Here is a 17,500-nt window from a genome sequence, read left to right on the forward strand (position 1 = left end):
CTAGACCTTTATTAAGTGATGGAACATGTGAATAGCTATGCTCCTCTGTTGGAGGTCTCACTTAACACTATATAAATGATTTCTGAAAAGCTGCGCATAAATCTCATTATTGTAAGTGGGACTTTTCCTTATCAACCTAAACCAGCCTGAGGAAGATCTGTGATCATCAACTAAATGACACCTACTTCCTTGGCTTTAAGTTCAACTCAAATGCTTTCTTGAAAGCAATTAAACAAGAAAGTATTGCTTAATGGTAAAGAGTGTGGGCTATGGAATTGGACTACCCGGCTGCAAACCCCAAGGCAATGCCCTGTTGATTAGCCATGTGACCCTGGCAAGTTCCCTATGTGGCCTCCTCCCATTCCCCTCCCCTCTCCCCCCTCTCCCCTTCCTAAGCCTTGGTTTCCTCAAATGGCAATCACTCCCACACCTCTGGATAAGGATTCAGTAAAATAATGGATTTAGCACTGTGGCTGGCACAGAGGAGGTGGCTCTCTAAACATTCGTTATTTTACAATTGCACGATTATGATTTTTCTGATTATTGAATACTTTATTGTGTTAGAGAAGTTGTATATTTAAAAGAAACCACAAGAGACATGCATAACGGTCGGAAGGGGGCCAAGATGGCGGCTTAGTAAGGTACGCGTGTCTCAGTTCTACTCCAGAGCAATTACTAGGTGACCAGAAACAGTGCAGAACAGCTCCCGGAGCCACGGCAGGGAACGGACACACAGCGTACCCCAGTCTGGACTGGCTAGACCATCTGTGAGACTCCACTGCGGTGAGCTCCCCGAGCAGCGAGCGCTTCCCCGGCCGTGGCGGCTGGCGGCCGGCGCCCCTCCCTCCCTCCTTTCCGAACCGGCTGAGAGTCTCGGAGAGGCAAGTTTCCCAAGCCGCGGCAGCCGGCGCCCCTCTTTCACGGGCGGCTTCCCGGACAGGCTACGAGCCTTGGATTGGCGAGTACCCCAGGCCACGGCGGCCGGCGACCAGTGCCCCTCCCCCACAAGCAGCTGCCCGGAGGGAGAGGAGGGAGTTTCCGACAGTAGAAGGGACTGGGTCCAACCAAACACCAATAGTGGCATTAATGAAGGAGCCACAACATCTTTTGCTGGTGGGACCCGCAGACAGACAAGCACTACGTACTGGGCAGGATAAAAAAAACAGAGTCCAGAGACTTCACAGGAAAATCTTTCAACCTGCTGGGTCTCACACACAGGGAAATCGGATTAAATGTCCAGACGCCAGCAAAAAATAACAAATCACACCAGGAAAATTGAAGATATGGCCCGGTCAAAGGAACAAACCAATAGTTCAAATGAGATACAGGAGCTGAGACAACTAATTCTGAATATACGAACAGAAATGGAAAACCTCTTCAGAAACCAAATCAATAAATTGAGGGAGGACATGAAGAAGGCAAGGGATGAACAAAAAGAAGAAATGGAAAGTCTGAAAAAACAAATCACAGAACTTATGGGAATGAAAGATACAGTGGAAGAGATGAAAAAAACAATGGAAACCTACAATGGTAGATTTCAAGAGACAGAGGGTAGAATTAGTGAACTGGAGGATGGAACATCTGAAATCCAAAAAGAAACAGAAACTATAGGGAAAAGAATGGAAAAATTTGAGCAGGGGCTCAGGGAATTGAATGATAATATGAAGTGCACAAATATACGTGTTGTGGGTGTCCCAGAAGGAGAAGAGAAGGGAAAAGGAGGAGAAAAATTAATGGAAGAAATTATCACTGAAAATTTCCCAACTCTTATGAAAGACCTAAAATTACAGATCCAAGAAGTACAGCGCACCCCAAAGAGAATAGATCCAAATAGGCATTCTCCAAGACACTTACTAGTTAGAATGTCAGAGGTCAAAGAGAAAGAGAGGATCTGGAAAGCAGTAAGAGAAAAACAATCCATCACATACAAGGGAAACCCAATAAGACTATGTGTAGATTTCTCAGCAGAAACCATGGAGGCAAGAAGACAGTGGGATGATATATTTAAATTACTAAAAGAGAAAAACTGCCAACCAAGACTTCTATATCCAGCAAAATTGTACTTCAAAAATGAGGGAGAAATTAAAACATTTTCAGACAAAGTCACTGAGAGAATTTGTGACCAAGAGACCAGCTCTGCAAGAAATACTAAAGGGAGCACTAGAGTCAGATATGAAAAGACAGAAGAGAGAGGTGTGGAGAAGAGTGTAGAAAGAAAGAAAATTAGATATGATATTATAATACAAAAGGCAAAATGGTAGAGGAAAGTATTACCCAAACAATAATAACACTAAATGTTAATGGACTGAATTCCCCAATCAAAAGACATAGACTGGCAGAATGGATTAAAAAACAGGATTCTTCTATATGCTGTCTACAGGAAACATATCTTAGACCCAAAGATAAACATAGGTTGAAAGTGAGAGGTTGGGAAAAGATATTTCATGCAAATAACAACCAGAAAAGAGCAGGAGTAGCTATACTAATAGCCAACAAATTAGACTTCAAATGTAAAGCAGTTAAAAGAGACAAAGAAGGATACTATCTACTAATAAAAGGAACAATTAAACAAGAAAACATAACAATCATAAATATTTATGCACCGAATCAGAATGCCCCAAAATACATGAGGAATACACTACAAATACTGAAAAGGGAAATAGACACATATACCATAATAGCTGGAGACTTCAATTCCCCACTCTCATCAATGGATAGAACATCTAGACAGAGGATTAATAAAAAAACAGAGAATTTGAATATTACAATAAATGAGCTAGACTTAACAGACATTTATAGGACATTACACCCCACAACAGCAGGATACACCTTTTTCTCAAGTGCTCATGGATCATTCTCAAAGATAGACCATATGCTGGGTCACAAAGCAAGTCTCAACAAATTTAAAAAGATTGAAATCATACAAAACACTTTCTCAGATCATAAAGGAATGAAGTTGGAAATCAACAATAGTGAGTGCCAGAAAATTCACAAATACGTGGAGGCTCAACAACACACTCTTAAACAACCAGTGGGTCAAGGAAGAAATTACAAGAGAAATTAGTAAATATCTCGAGGTGAATGAAAATGAAAACACAACATATCAAAACATATGGGACGCAGCAAAGGCAGTGCTAAGAGGGAAATTTATTGCCCTAAATGCCTATATCGAAAAAGAAGAAAGGGCAAAAATTGGGGAATTAACTGTCCACTTGGAAGAACTGGAGAAAGAACAGCAAACTAACCCCAAAGCAAGCAAAAGGAAAGAAATAACAAAGATTAGAGCAGAAATAAATGAAACTGAAAACATGAAAACAATAGAGAAAATCAATAAGACCAGAAGTTGGTTCTATGAGAAAATCAACAAGATTGATGGGCCCTTAGAAAGACTGATAAAAAGAAGAAGAGAGAGGATGCAAATAAATAGGATCAGAAATGGAAGAGGAGACATAACCACTGACCTCAAAGAAATAAAGGAGGTAATAACAGGATACTATGAACAACTCTATGCTAATAAATACAACAATGTAGATGAAATGGACAAGTTCCTAGAAAGGCATGAACAACCAACTTTGACTCAAGAAGAAATAGATGACCTCAACAAACCAATCACAAGTAAAGAAATTGAATCAGTCATTCAAAAGCTTCCCAAAAAGAAAAGTCCAGGACCAGACAGCTTCACATATGAATTCTACCAAACATTTCAGAAAGAATTAGTACCAACCCTGCTCAAACTCTTCAAAAAAACTGATGTGGAGGGAAAGCTACCTAATTCATTCTATGAAGCCAACATCACCCTCATACCAAAACCAGGCAAAGATATTACAAAAAAAGAAAACTACAGACCAATCTCTCTAATGAATATAGATGCAAAAATCCTCAACAAAATTCTAGCAAATCGAATCCAGCAACACATTAAAAGAATTATACATCATGACCAAGTAGGATTCATCCCAGGTATGCAAGGATGGTTCAACATAAGAAAATCAATTAATGTAATACACCATATCAACAAATCAAAGCAGAAAAATCACATGATCATCTCAATTGATGCAGAGAAGGCATGTGACAAGATTCAACATCCTTTCCAGTTGAAAACACTTCAAAGGATAGGAATACTAGGGAACCTCCTTAAAATGATAGAGGGAATATATGAAAAACCCACAGCTAATATCACCCTCAATGGGGAAAAATTGTAAACTTTCCCCCTAAGATCAGGAACAAGACAAGGATGTCCATTATCACCACTGTTATTCAACATTGTGTTGGAGGTTCTAGCCAGAGCAATTAGACAAGAAAAAGAAATACAAGGCATCAAAATTGGAAAGGAAGAAGTAAAACTATCACTGTTTGCAGACGATATGATACTATACGTCGAAAACCCTGAAAAATCCACAGCAAAACTACTAGAGCTAATAAATGAGTACAGCAAAGTAGCAGGTTACAAGATCAACATTCAAAAATCTGTAGTGTTTCTATACACTAGCAATGAACAAGCTGAGGGGGAAATCAAGAAAAGAATTCCATTTACAATTGCAACTAAAAGAATAAAATACTTAGGGATAAATTTAACTAAAGAGACAAAAGTCCTATACAAAGAAAACTACAAAAAAACTGTTAAAAGAAATCACAGAAGACCTAAATAGATGGAAGGGCATACCGTGTTCATGGATTGGAAGACTAAATATAGTTAAAATGTCAATCCTACTTCAATTGATCTACAGATTCAATACAATACCATCAAAATCCCAACAACTTATTTTTCAGAAATAGAAAAACCAATAAGCAAATTTATCTGGAAGGGCAGGGTGCCCCGAATTGCTAAAAGTATCTTGAGGAAAAAAAACGAAGCTGGAGGTCTCACGCTGCCGGACTTTAAGGCATATTATGAAGGCACAGTGGTCAAAACAGCATGGTATTGGCATAAAGATAGAATTATCGACCAATGGAATCGAATAGAGTGCTCAGATATAGACCCTCTCATCTATGGACATTTGATCTTTGATAAGGCAGTCAAGCCAACTCACCTGGGACAGAACAGTCTCTTCAATAAATGGTGCCTAGAGAACTGGATATCTATATGCAAAAGAATGAAAGAGGACCCGTATCTCACACCCTATACAAAAGTTAACTCAAAATGGATCAAAGATCTAAACATTAGGTCTAAGACCATAAAACAGTTAGAGGAAAATGTTGGGAGATATCTTATGAATCTTAGAATTGGAGGCGGTTTTATGGACCTTAAACCTAAAGCAAGAGCACTGAAGAAAGAAAGAAAGAAATGGGAGCTCCTCAAAATTAAACACTTTTGTGTATCAAAGAACTTCATCAAGAAAGTAGAAAGATAGCCTACACAATTGGAGACAATATTTGGAAACAACATATCAGATAAAGGTCTAGTATCCAGAATTTATAAAGAGATTGTTCAACTCAACAACAAAAAGACAGCCAACCCAATTACAAAATGGGAAAAAGACTTGAACAGACACCTCTCAGAAGAGGAAATACAGATGGCCAAGAGGCACATGAAGAGATGCTCAATGTCGCTGGCCATTAGAGAAATGCAAATCAAAACCACAATGAGATATCATCTCACACCCACCAGAATGGCCATTATCAACAAAACAAAAAATGACAAGTGCTGGAGAGGATGTGGAGAAAGAGGCACACTTATCCACTGCTGGTGGGAATGTCAAATGGTGCAACCACTGTGGAAGGCAGTTTGGCGGTTCCTCAAAAAGCTGAATATAGAATTGCCATACGACCCAGCAATACCATTGCTAGGTATCTACTCAAAGGACTTAAGGGCAAAGACACAAACGGACATTTCCACACCAATGTTTATAGCAGCATTATTTACAATTGCAAAGAGATGGAAACAACCAAAATGTCCATCAACAGACGAGTGGCTAAACAAACTGTGGTATATACATAAGATGGAATATTATGCAGCTTTAAGACAGAATAAACTTATGAAGCATGTAATAACATGGATGGACCTAGAGAACATTATGCTGAGTGAGTCTAGCCAAAAACTAAAGGACAAATACTGTATGATCCCACTGATGTGAACCGACATTAGAGAATAAACTTGGAATATGCCATTGGTAACAGAGACCATCAGGAGATAGAAATAGGGTAAGATAATGGGTAATTGGAGCTGAAGGGATACAGACTATGCAACAAGACTGGATACAAAAACTCAAAAATGGACAGCACAATAATACCTAATTGTAATGTAATTATGTTAAAACACTGAATGAAGGTGCATCTGAGGTATAGTTTTTTTTTTAATTTTTTCTATTATCGTTTTATTTCTTTTTCTGTTGTCTTTCTATTTCTTTTTCTAAATCGTTGCAAATGTACTAAGAAATGATGAATAAGCATCTATGTGATAATATTAAGAATTACTGATTGTATATGTAGAATGGAATGATTTCTAAATGTTGTGTTAGTTAATTTTTTTAACTAATAATAAAAAAAAAAGAAACCACAAGAACGTAAACTGGTGCTATCTTTTTGGAAAGCAATCTAAGGTCTTCAAACATTTAAAATCAATGTATCTGAGAAAATGAAAGACAGAATATGATGCTCCTAACTGACAGTAAAAATACCCACAGAATTAAGCCTTATTCAGACCAGGCGGCACAAAACAGTGAAGTATCAGCGCCCTCTTCTGAGTACACCATGACTGCAGCTCCTTTACGAATGACTCTTCTCCTCCAAGTTGAGTTTCTTCTTCCCACATCATTGAGCTGCTCCTCTTCTCGATGACCCCCAACCTAAAACTGCTCCTCTCCCTTGTAGTCTCCCTAAAATTTCCCAGCACAAGCCCAAACCCTCCAGAAATCCCTTCAAACTTCCCCCCAGACACTGCCCAGGGTCCTATTGCAGGTGTCTGCTCCGGGCTGCAGCGACCTGAAAAGGCTAAGGTTCTGTTTTTACTAGACGTGTGTTTCTGGTGGTCTTTAGCCAGTGAGCATTACCATACTTTTAGGCTCAGCAATTTCATGTTTAAGATTTTATTCTACAAAATAATTTGGAAAAGGATGTCCAGATATACATATAAGTCTATTCCCTGCAGCATTTTTTAAATTAATGGATTATTTGCTTATTTTTGTTTGTTTTTTTCTTATTCTTTTTTTCCTGGCAACATTTTTAACAACAAAAATTGAAAACAGCCCAGAGGGACATTAATGAGGGAAGAGTTAAATTAATTACCATAGACAACAAATAATATGTGCAGGTTAAAGAACAAGGTAGAGATGTGTACTGGCATAGAAAGATGTCCCAAACAGATTAAGTTTAAAACAAAAAGCAAGCTATAGAACAGTAAGCATAGCGTAAATCTATTCACAGAAAAATAGCAAAGAAAAGCATATGTGTGTTTGTGCACATGCTTGTATACAGATAGAACATTTTGGGGGAAAAAAACATAAGAAACTCTAAGAAGTGATTCCCTCTGTTGAGAAAGACTTTACTGTTTACTTCATATTCTTTGCACTGTTTTAATTTAACTTTATTTTTTGCTGTGAGAATGTATAAACATTGAATAAAGTACCTATAAAGTTAAAAAGTAATCTGCTATATACAATGTTCTGAATGTGGCAGATGAGAATTTCTTATAGGATAGCCCATTATAAATTGTGTATTACATAGTCATAAAAAAATCAAACATTCTTTTAAAAGCTGGGGTTTGTATTTATCTCAACACCTCACCAAAATGTTATAAAGCACATCGCTTATGTGTTAGTCTATTATAAATCTAAGAATGGAAGGTCATGATATTTGTTCAGAAATAAAATATTTAAAGGATAGGTCCTTAGTATGGATAAGATGAATTGAATTTTCAATCCAAGTTAAACTGAAAACTTTCTTCAGTCTTCTGATTAGATAATTCCCACTAGATGGCAGCAAAGATTTAAAACAATAAAAAAGATTCTTGGCAGAATTAAAATTTTTCAAAAATGTACTATTGTGATAACAAGTTTACCATCTTGACCATTTTTAAGTGTACAATTCAGTGGCATTAATTATTTAAACAATGTTGTGTAACCATCATCATCAGTCACTATTTCTAAGTTTTTTTCCCCAAAATGTTGGGGCAATAACTTCCCAAACGCCCTCTCTCCAACCCCTGGTAACCTCTAATTTACTTTCTGTCCATATGAATTCGCTTATTCGACATCTTTCAGAAGTGAAATCATACAATATTTGTTTTGTGTCTGGCTTATTTCACTCAGCTTGATGTTGTAGCATGGATCAGGACCCCATTTCTTTTTCTGGCTAAATAATACTCCATTGCGTGCACACACCATATTTTGTTTATCCATTTATCTCTTAATGGACACTTGGGTTGTTTCTACCTTTTGGCTATTGTGAGTGACACTGCACTGAACACTGGTGTACTGGGTGACAGAATTTTTAAGTGGGAAATAAACTTTAGGGACGGCTTTTCAATTCTACAACGAAGACTGTCCGGCTCAGGCTGGCCGGCAGAATTGTTCGCAGTCTCTCCAGTGAGGTCTAGGGAAGTGGATGGTGTGGGATGGCAGGAGCATGGGATTTGGAGCTGGGAAAACTTGGGCAAGTTACTCCGAGCCCTAGTCCTTCATCTGTGGAATGCTTCTAACATCCATTCCCTAGGTTGGTGTGAGGAAGAAAAGGGATCCTGCATGGTAAAGTGTTTTGCACAATGCTTGGAAGGCTTGGAAAATGGTGGACATTCTAGAAGCTTTCCTCCTTTCCTTGGCTGGGGACAGAACTAGAACTAGAAACCAGGTTTCTTGACTCTTGGTCTTGCTCTTTTGTGCCCAGACATTCCAAAGCTATGAAAGAAGCTTAGACACAATTTCAGAACAATAATGGCCACTATAATTATTATGCATTGAGGATTTTCTATGAACCAGGCACCAGGTGAGAGCTTTACAAACATGATACCATTTGGTCTTCACAATTATCCAAGTCAAAGCATGCTGTAGTCTACAAGCCCTCTGACATCACAGGTGATGTCCTATCCGTCTCGGAACCTCAGTGCCCTGGACAGTACCCCAGAGAGGGCAGATGACTTATACCTGATTTTGATAATATTATACAGAAAAGGAAGGCAAGTCACTGACTTCTGTATGTCTAAAGCTTGCTGGCTGGCAAAGCTGAGCTGGAAGTAGAGGCTGGGTTTGGGCCTCCTTCACCCCAAACCTTAAGACATAAATCAAGCAAATTAGCAAAGACCACCTCCTAGAAAATGGAATAGCAGATCACAGTTGCTGACCCAGAGTAGCCCAGTGTGTTCCATGGAGGCTACCTACTCATATTCTTCACCTAAGTCTTACATCAAGCTAGGGAAAATGGAAAAGATAGAGACAGAGAGGATTCATGCTGGACTGTTCTCTTTTTCCCATGTTCACTCCAATTAAGCTCTTTTATACAAAGAACAAAATGTCCTACTCTGTATCTTCATGTTTTTCAGCTGTTGAGAAAATTGTTTCCACATCAGTGAAGCAGCTGCTGATAAATATAGAAAGCTGGTGACTGGCACTGGAATTAGTGCCAACATCAAAACTAGGTGAGTACTGAGAAACACTGAGGAAATGAAACTCACCAGCAACTTGCCAATATCCAACCAAGGAAAAATAATGACTTAAATGTGAAAAACAAACAAACAAAACAAAAACCCTTAAACACTTTGCCCCAAGCCCTTTATTCTTGGCACCGAGAACCAACTGAAAATCAGGGATTTCGCTGTTGATATTCAAATTAAAAATCCAAGTACGCACCTGGTTCTATACATATCCATTTGTTCAAAAGCAATAAATATCAATGAGAATAGGGACCTAGTCTCCATTAATATATCCAATTTTTTTTGGCATGGGCCCATGGACACAAGGGCTTCCAAAATAGTGATGCTGAAGAAGGGAACATAGAGCTCTTGGGAAGGAAACTGTCCTCAAGCTGAGAGAGATGTCTTCACTTGGATATACTTACAGTCCTGTCATTCTAATACCTATGTTTTCCTCGAAAACTATTTTTACCAATCTGAAGTTGCTTATTTGGGAAGAGTAAGGGCCTTGGAAATGTCTTACTCTGTAAAGATTCCTGCCTGCAAAAGATGGCTGAGGACATCGAGTTACAGAAAAGGGAAGGTCTTTCTGAATCACATAATTAATCCCAACCTTCCAGGACTGTATGCTCCAGATGTGCCCCAAATCATTCATGAAGGTAATAACTGCTCTTGGTAGGATCAAAGTTTGCATAATATGGAATAGGATTTTTCCTGTTGTCTCAGACTTTTTCGACAGTGGCCTGTCTCAGAGCTGGCAACAATGGTAATAAGTATCCCATATTCCAAAGGATGCTAGAAATATCCATGTAGGAACTGCTAAAAGAAGTATGCTAGAAATATCCTTGCAGGAATTACTAAAAGACAGAACTGATTTGATGACAACAGCTCCTATTTCCTACCTACCTACAGATACAGACTAGAAATTAGAAATTGAAAAGGGATAGAAAAGAGTCAGCAAAGAGCTGTACACACAGCAGGGGGGTGTGGTGATTCTTTTCTCACAAGAAGTAGAAACTGGTCTTCTACTCTCTACCTAGATGTTTACTGAGGGGAGAAGCTCAGGCCCTAGTGTTGTCAAGAGAAGCTCAGTGGGAGATTTCTTGAGACAAATGGACTCATGTGTCCTAAGCTGGGATGCATTCACAAGCATGAAGACTGGAGCCTGCCAAACTCGAAAGGCAGTATGATAGGTGGAGCTGCACCTGAAGGCAGGCTAAGGAAAGAGGAAGGAAGTAGAGGTGCTGGTCACTTCCACCATTTGGTTCACTGGCATTCAGGAGAGACCCACCTTGACTGAACCCACCTGAGAAAGCTGCCTGCAGAGGGTGGGAAACCCCAGGAGCTGAGGCGGGGAGTGGGGGAGGGAGGTAACAAATGCCAGAAATTGCATGCCTTTGTTAAAATGTGCCCCATAACAAATGTCCCCAGCCAGTGCTACCCAAAAGAGAAGCACCACAGTGCCAGCGTTAATACACCTTGACCCTCCTACTTCTAAGCCCCCTTCCCCCTGCCCAGACTTCCAAGGAGCCACACATGTAAGACACAAAGGAGGTAAAGAAGACCTCTTTTCCTCATCGTAGTCCTCAAATTTGGGGTTGGGACTGAGCTGGGGGAAAGAGTGCAGCTCTGAAACGGATGTGAGATTGTAGTTTTGAACTGCACCAATGATTGAGGATGATAAAAACAGCAAAAGGAAAAAATAAGGTTCTTGATTGTTTTTAATCCCCATGTGTTTTGGCCCATTCAATAAACCAATCCTGCAACTCACAGAGGTTGAAGAGACATGGAGTCAAATTCCAGCTCTGGCCCTGAACTCAGGGGCCCTGGGCAAGATGTGTAATTGTTGGGCTTCAGTTTCTTCATCTGCAAAATGGGGAGGTTAGCAGGACCTGCCTTCCAGGGCTGTTGTGAGGATAAGGGAGAATATGCGTATTCACAGAGTAGGGTATTGGATTCACGGTAAACACTCAGGCTTTCTGGCTGTCCTCATACCTGCAACAATCTAATATAACCTAAATTTTGTTCTTCCCCTGAAAAAGAAAAGACCCACTGTCAGCATCTAGGGAAGGCATTTTTGGTTTCTCTAGTTTCATAATCATCATCATAATATTAGGATCTTATATTACTCAGCTTTTAACTTTTGAAAGGTTTTGGAACATCTATTATTTCATTCCACCCCTGGAATGACTGGGAGGACAGCAATTACTGCATTTTATAGACCACAAAATGTTTTGGAGCCAGAGGAACCTTGAAGGCCATTTGATGCAATTGCTTCATTTTACACATGAGAAAACTAAGGCCCAGAGTGGGCCTGTGCTTTGACTGAGGCTGCACAGCTACAAGTGCCCAATTAACTGCAGAGCCCAAGTCTTCCATCCTCAAATGCACAAGGATCCAGACATTTAAAGTCTACAGGGCTTCTCTGGGTTTTAAATTCCCTGAGGGTTCCTTTCCCTGGTTATTGCCCTTTCTTTGTAAATGGGGAAAAGAAGCTATGAAGGAATGGGAGCATGGGGTGATTATTTGAGGATAAAGATTGTTTAAGCAGAGAATTATTGCAAAAGATAAGATAAAATGTAAAGGGGACCAAAGAGAAGTTATAATCATCTAATTGATGCTTACTGAGATACTGAGATGTTATAAGACAGCCCCAGGGATTTAGAAATAGTTCAGAACATTCCTTACCTTTACTGTAAACATTTAAAAATTAAAAATTAAAAAAAATCAAGTTTCAGTTTTGAAACTGTTTTGCAGAAAACTTTCAGAAAATGCAAGCTATCCCTAGAATCTTTAATTTTTTTAATGATAATAATAAAAAGAAACAGTATTTATCATAGACAACTTATATACTAATAAAAGTTCATGACTATACACGTAGATGATAAATAAATAGAAACAGAAAAGCCTTTCAGATTTAGGTTGTTATTAATAGACAACAGAATCATACTTTGGAGAACCTATAAAATAGTCAAGTGGTATCCTTTTAATAGAATATTAACTTGAACGACTTCGTTCCTGGCCAGGACTCAATCTAAGGACCTTTAAGGGAAAAAAATTTTTTAAGTTCTAGGGTTTGGCCACCTTAAAGTCCCAAATGTACTGGTATCTTACCTTGTCATTCAGTTGTTCCTACAGGACAAGGACTTCCCATTATCTTGTGTGAAAAAATGGTGAAGCAGAATGCTGGGAAATAATTGCCCTATCCAAAATAGAGAGAAAAAAGTGACCCGGGAGAAAAACGACCGGATGTGGGTCGGACTCTGTGAGGCTGTTAGCCAGCTGCCCTCAACATGCGGCTTCAACGCATTTCAGACCAGCCTCTGCCTTCTGGATTCCTACGTGGGAATAACTGTCTGGAGGCGTATCGTGGCTGCCCACTTGACACAGGACACAGAGCCTCCAGTTCGCTAGAATTCCCTCCATAGGGCCTAAGTGTCGGTTGCCACGTGTCATCACACTGAACTGACCGCTTGTACCAATGTGACCAGCCTGATCTCTTTAGGCCCTTGAATTGCAACCTATGGATAAAAAAGAAAAACCCAGACTTTCCCTATATTATTGTTGCTAAGAGTGGGTCTACAATTTTAAGATCTTTAAAGTATAAAGGGTCTGGATATTTGAAAACCTTTCTTGACCAAAAAAGGGCCCATCATTTAGTAATGATAAGAATATCAGTTGTGCAAGTAGATATTCTCGAATGTTGACCATCTTTATCCGACTATTTGGTGTTGCCAGGTCCTAAACCAGACATCCATGAGTTGAGAAATATTAACTGGGTACAGTCCATGTTTTTGTTTCGTTTGTTTTAATTTAAACTGAGTCACTGAAATGAATTCATAATTTTCTTTTTTAGCTTGTCATGGCAAATAGCATAGGTATAGGATCAACATGAGAAGCAGAAAGAAGGCAAAACAGAATATGAAACTGCCTATCTGTTAATCCAAGCATATTTCAAGGATTACTTTTAGAAACACTTTTTTAACTTCAGAAATTTTGTGTGGCCATTAGACAGAAAAGCCATATTAAGTCACAAAACAAATACTGAGTTGGGGCGGGGGGTGAGGGTGAGGGATGAGAGTCAGAATATTCATGTAGGTGCAATGTACTCCCACTCCAGGGCAAAGGAGGTCTCAAGGTTATATGTAATTAATAGCTTGGCCTCACTAAAAACGACCCAGGAAAGGTTTGGAAAGGTTTAAGTGGTGCCTGAATATGTGACCTTGAACAAGATTTTCCATAATCACCATGTTATCGCTGAGGTCAGTTGCTTGCTTTGCTGTGTTGATGGCCATGATGAAAACATCGCTAGCCAAAGCAGCTTCTAGTGTGCTATTTTGAGCAAAGTTTCTTGTCTTTAGAAAACAATACTGCACAACAAACAAGTTCTCATGGGCCATCAAAGCAACAGACAATCAGCCTTCACCAGGAAGTTGAAGGCAGACCAGTATCAGCCATTTCCCAAGTCCTTTATGGTCTAATATTTGCCAATAAATCTTATCTTTCCCCCCTTGAAAGTGTATTGTATGTACTTACAGAATTTTAGTTATATTGGTGATATTTTCATAAATACATAGGTCATCTGCAAATTTCAAAATTGTAGTTTTAATCCCTAAACCAATGCCTACAGAATTCTGTTAGGAATATGATGCATTCTTAAGTTCAATAAGCCATCTCCTTTAATGAGTACTAGGTATGTTTCTGTCCCATATTCATAACCAGACTCTGAACAGGCAATCATCAGGAGCCAGCTCTTTGCCTTTCCTCCCAATTGATTAAGAATTTATTAAGCAGGAATTCCACAGTGTGCTGTTTGAAGTTATGTACCCCGGAAAAGCCATGTTCTTATAATGCATTCTTGTGGGTGCAGACCCACTGTGGGTGTGGCCTTTTGATTAGGTTGTTTCCATGGAGATGTGACCCACCCAATTCAAGGTGGGTCTTAATCCTTGTACTGGAGTCCTCTATGAAGAGAGTAAAAACAGAAAACACAGAGAGACAGATACAAAGGGCAGAGGGATGAAACCAAGTGAAAGACGCAGAGAGAGAAATGCTCTGGAAATGCTAAGAGAAGACCCACAGGACACAGAGACCTTAGAGAGATTGAAGAAGAAAGCAAGGATACACAGAACCTAAAAGCAACAGAACCCAGGAGTAAAGGACCAATAGATGCTTTCCCATGTGACAGAGGAACCCCAGATAGCATTGGCCTTTCTTCAGTAAAGGTATCCTCTTACTGATGCCTTAATTTGGACATTTTCATGGCCTTTGAACTGTAAAATTGTAACCTAGTAAATCCCCATTAGAAAAGCCAACCTATTTCTGTTATACTGCATTCCAGCAGCTTTAGCAAACTGAAATACCTGGTTAAAACTGTTAGGCAACAATATCAACAAATCAAAGCAGAAAAATCATGATCATCTCAATTGATGCAGAGAAGGCATTTGACAAGATTCAACATCCTTTCCTGTTGAAAACACTTCAAAAGATAGGAATACAAGGGAACTTCCTTAAAATGATAGAGGGAATATATGAAAAACCCACAGCTAATATCATCCTCAATGGGGAAAAATTGAAAACTTTCCCCCTAAGATCAGGAACAAGACAAGGATGTCCATTATCACCACGATTATTCAACATCATGTTGGAGGTTCTAGCCAGAGCAATTAGACAAGAAAAAGAAATACAAGGCATCAAAATTGGAAAGGAAGAAGTAAAACTATCACTGTTTGCAGATGATATGATACTATACGTCGAAAACCCGGAAAAATCCACAACAAAACTACTAGAGCTAATAAATGAGTACAGCAAAGTAGCAGGCTACAAGATCAACATTAAAAAATCTGTAGCATTTCTATACACTAGCAATGAACAAGCTGAGGGAGAAATCAAGAAACAAATTCCATTTACATTTGCAACTAAAAGAATAAAATACCTAGGAATAAATTTAACTAAAGAGACAAAAAACCTATACAAAGAAAACTACAAAAAACTGTTAAAAGAAATCACAGAAGACCTAAATAGATGGAAGGGCATACCGTGTTCATGGATTGGAAGACTAAATATAGTTAAGATGTCAATCCTACCTAAATTGATTTACAGATTCAATGCAATACCAATCAAAATCTATTTTTCAGAAATAGAAAAACCAATAAGCAAATTTATCTGGAAGGGCAGGGTGCCCCGAATTGCTAAAAGTATCTTGAGGAAAAAAAACGAAGCTGGAGGTCTCGCGCTGCCAGACTTTAAGGCATATTATGAAGCCACAGTGGTCAAAACAGCATGGTATTGGCATAAAGATAGAAATATCGACCAATGGAATCGAATAGAGTGCTCAGATATAGACCCTCTCATCTATGGACATTTGATCTTTGATAAGGCAGTCAAGCCAACTCACCTGGGACAGAACAGTCTCTTCAATAAATGGTGCCTAGAGAACTGGATATCCATATGCAAAAGAATGAAAGAGGACCCGTATCTCACACCCTATACAAAAGTTAACTCAGAATGGATCAAAGATCTAAACATTAGGTCTAAGACCATAAAACAGTTAGAGGAAAATGTAGGGAGATATCTTATGAAACTTACAATTGGAGGCGGTTTTATGGACCTTAAACCTAAAGCAAGAGCACTGAAGAAAGAAAGAAAGAAATGGGAGCTCCTCAAAATTAAACACTTTTGTGCATCAAAGAACTTCATCAAGAAAGTAGAAAGACAGCCTACACAATTGGAGACAATATTTGGAAACAACATATCAGATAAAGGTCTAGTATCCAGAATTTATAAAGAGATTGTTCAACTCAACAACAAAAAGACAGCCAACCCAATTACAAAATGGGAAAAAGACTTGAACAGACACCTCTCAGAAGAGGAAATACAGATGGCCAAGAGGCACATGAAGAGATGCTCAATGTCCCTGGCCATTAGAGAAATGCAAATCAAAACCACAATGAGATATCATCTCACACCCACCAGAATGGCCATTATCAACAAAACAAAAAATGACAAGTGCTGGAGAGGATGTGGAGAAAGAGGCACACTTATCCACTGTTGGTGGGAATGTCAAATGGTGCAACCACTGTGGAAGGCAGTTTGGCGGTTCCTCAAAAAGCTGAATATAGAATTGCCATACGACCCAGCAATACCATTGCTAGGTATCTACTCAAAGGACTGAAGGGCAAAGACACAAACGGACATTTGCACACCAATGTTTATAGCAGCATTATTTACAATTGCAAAGAGATGGAAACAACCAAAATGTCCATCAACAGACGAGTGGCTAAACAAAATGTGGTCTATACATACGATGGAATATTATGCAGCTTTAAGACAGAATAAACTTATGAAGCATGTAATAACATGGATGAACCTAGAGAACATTATACTGAGTGAGTCTAGCCAAAAACTAAAGGACAAATACTGTATGATCCCACTGATGTGAACCGACATTCGAGAATAAACTTGGAATATGTCATTGGTAACAGAGACCATCAGGAGATAGAAATAGGGTAAGATAATGGGTAATTGGAGCTGAAGGGATACAGACTGTGCAACAGGACTAGATACAAAAACTCAAAAATGAACAGCACAATAATACCTAATTGTAATATAATTATGTTAAAACACTGAATGAAGCTGCATCTGAGCTATAGTTTTTGTTTGTTTGTTTGTTTGTTTTTGTCTTTTGTTTTTTTTTCTTTTTCCTTTTTTTATATATATATTTTTTATTTTTTATTATTATTATTTTATTTTTTTCTCTATATTAACATTCTATATCTTTTTCTTTTGTTTTGCTAGTTCTTTTCCTAAATCGATGCAAATGTACTAAGAAATGATGATCATACATCTATGTGATGATATTAAGAATTACTGGCTGCATATGTAGAATGGAATGATTTCTAAATGTTGTGTTAATTTCTTTTTTTTTTAATTAATAAAAAA

At 38.6% G+C, this 17,500-nt stretch overlaps 1 protein-coding gene across 13 annotated transcripts in view; it reads right to left on the reverse strand.

Moving 5' to 3' along the window:
• Positions 1-17,500, reverse strand: part of ABLIM1 (actin binding LIM protein 1) — a 306,762-nt gene that overhangs the window by 90,784 nt on the left and 198,478 nt on the right. The window lies entirely within an intron of this gene.

The sequence above is a fragment of the Tamandua tetradactyla genome, chromosome 13 (assembly GCF_023851605.1).
Source record: "Tamandua tetradactyla isolate mTamTet1 chromosome 13, mTamTet1.pri, whole genome shotgun sequence".
In the NCBI taxonomy this organism is placed as follows: Eukaryota; Metazoa; Chordata; class Mammalia; order Pilosa; family Myrmecophagidae; genus Tamandua; species Tamandua tetradactyla.